The 2,799-nt window shown below is 30.5% G+C and overlaps 1 long non-coding RNA gene across 1 annotated transcript; it reads right to left on the reverse strand.

Annotated features, from left to right (window-relative positions):
- Positions 1–1,222, reverse strand: LOC139526798 (uncharacterized). The gene is made up of 2 exons (XR_011665180.1): positions 1,013–1,222; positions 1–271 (listed from the first exon to the last, which is right to left on the reverse strand). It is a non-coding gene; the product is annotated as an uncharacterized lncRNA (long non-coding RNA).
- Between the last annotated feature and the right edge of the window lie 1,577 nt (positions 1,223–2,799).

A 2,799-nucleotide genomic window follows, 5' to 3' on the forward strand; every position in this document is an offset into this window, starting at 1 on the left:
TCATTTCAATGTTTATTCTACAGTTAATTCAATTTCCTTATCATCATAACAGTCGATTTCATTGAATAATATGTTGTCTTCCATCTCAACCAATAAAGACCCTGTTCGTCACTCTTACCTCCTTTTGCATACTGTCCATTCAAATTTGCATATGTGCAACTCTTGTACCACCAGGCACCGTATCGATTAACTGCACAATTAGGTGACCACAGGTCATTATCTCTGTCCTTTGTACTAAAACTCATTCCGTTACTATACGTCATACTATCTCCTATTAAAATAATTGAAATTATATATTAGAGCTACGCAAGAATTATATTACATAATCTTGATTGTATGTGGGTTTTTATGCGGGAAAAACTTTCTCATACAATTCAATAAAAAAAATGTTTCAATTTGCTTTTAATTTATCCAGGCCAAAGCATTTTTTTAAGTCTTTTAATAGTTATCAAAGGTACTAGGATTATAATTTAATACGCCAGACGCGCGTTTCGTCTACATAAGACTCATCAGTGACGCTCATATCAAAATATTTATAAAGCCAAACAATTCAAAGTTGAAGAGCATTGAGGATCCAAAATTCCAAAAAGTTGTGCCAAATAAGGCTAAGGAAATCTATGCCTGGAATAAGAAAATCCTTAGTTTTTCTAAAAATGTATTCATATAAGTCTGTCGTGTATTCGAATACAAAACCAAATCATAAAAGCATCGACATTACTTAAACAATAGCGTAATTCTAATCAACGTCTGTCGATGTTAGAATATTCTTTTTTTAACAATTTATCAAATAACATAACATAAGATATTGCATTAAGTGTATTGAGAGTATCATATACATAAGTTTTAGCTGTCAAAATAATTTTGAATTCATCATTATGTTATGTATTTATTCCCCTATATACAGTAGGGAAACGTTTCAACTTGCCAATGGTTTTTCTGAATCCACAAAGCAGGTACTTATAGAAATTGAAGAAATATAAACATATCTGTTTTAATTTAATTGTTTACTCACCAGAATTCCCGCTATAGCCACCAACTTTCAGTTTATATTTGGTTGTAACATTTCCAACTAAGAACGATGAATATTTCGCGAACAGTTTGTTTCCATTGAAATCTGACATATCTACTCTAAGTTCATATTTTCCTTGCGATGTCAATTCATTTATCTTTCGGTAACTTGAAAAGTAGGTGAGTGTTATTCTCAATGTATTAAATGACATAAAAATAGTTAATCATGAATAAAAAGTATAACTGTCAGACCAAACTTCAACCGTTTTATAAAAGTTTTATAAGGCGATGTCAAAATATTATTATGACTAACTGTCCGAAAACAGTGATTGTGATTACTAGAACAAAAATGTTTACATATAGTTTCACAAAATTTCTCATCAATGTCTAAAAGTACAAATTAGAATTCCAATTAATACTGTTTAAAATCCAGGACAATACAGAATTCCAATATATGCTGGTAGAAATTGGACATTCAACTTTTTAAAAGGTGGATGTACTAAATGAATACTAAAACAAGTCATAATAAAAGAAATATTTTTTTATCTTAATTTTTGTATATTCTGTAAACAAATTTCTTTCGTTTTTTGCAATTAGTGTTGCGTATCTAGCAAAATGCATCAAAATCACCAAGATAACAACAGTGATAGTTAAATATTTGTAAAATTTAAATAAGAGTAAAAGACGACAAGAGACTCATTCAAATCTTCATTACAGTCTGTTTAAAAATTAACAATTTAAATTATTTTAGCAGATAATAGAGGTCGGTCATTCAAAAACGTATCAACCGTATCGTATACGTTAACGTATCCGTATCTGCAGATTTATCAAAAAAGTACTATGTGATCCCGAGCTTAAGAACACTTTACGTTCAAAACAATCAAACATTCACTTTCATAATTTGCAATAGTGGTGTTTTGTAAAAATAATAAAATAGGGGGTCTATCAACTACTTTTACATCCCCTAAAAAGGGGCCAATGTAGGGCAGGTACACGAATATCGTACACAATCCTTTAATAATCTAATTAAAAAATATTTCAAGATCTTACATGAATAAACACACACACAAAAATCAAACGTACTACTTATATATACTTGTAAGGAACTTTGAATATTGTTCCTTTGCGATGTGATCATAAGAGGTAATAGAAACACGAGTTGTCTTCAGATGTCAATTAATTACATGTACATTTAATAAAACAGTACTGAATACCACTCTATTTGTCAAATAACAATTTGGCTCTACGTGAGCACAAGTTAGCACCAAAATAAACTATTTTACCGTATTCACTCCTAATAGAGGTTTCCAGATTTGCTACGTATCAGGTACGGTTGGTACGTAAAACAACCGTTGGTGTTGTTTGGGAGGTTTCATTTAATGCATGAGATTATTGTATGTATCATGATGAAAATAAAGAAACAAAATTGCATATCAGTGATAAAAACCTTAATCTTTTATTTTATTACGATTTCTCTGCTTCTAGAAAACCTTGCACGTGATTGTATACGATAACATTTATTTTGTGCACAAGAGAATGAATCAAACAGTCCTTACTGGAACTGAGTTGCCTCGACCTTTATATTCTAAAGATAGATTTGCGTTTCTGTATGGCTATGTTTTTGTTTTCTGTATATATTAAGAAAAGGATTAGAATAAAGAATGTTTTCTAATACTCAAATATAAATTGGAATAATTAGAAATTACTTATTAATAATATCTTACTTGTACCTTACTGGTGTCGTTAATGACTACATAGACGGATCCAGGGGGAGGGGGCTTGAGGCCCGCT

Source organism: Mytilus edulis, chromosome 6, assembly GCF_963676685.1.
Source record: "Mytilus edulis chromosome 6, xbMytEdul2.2, whole genome shotgun sequence".
NCBI classification, from domain to species: Eukaryota; Metazoa; Mollusca; class Bivalvia; order Mytilida; family Mytilidae; genus Mytilus; species Mytilus edulis.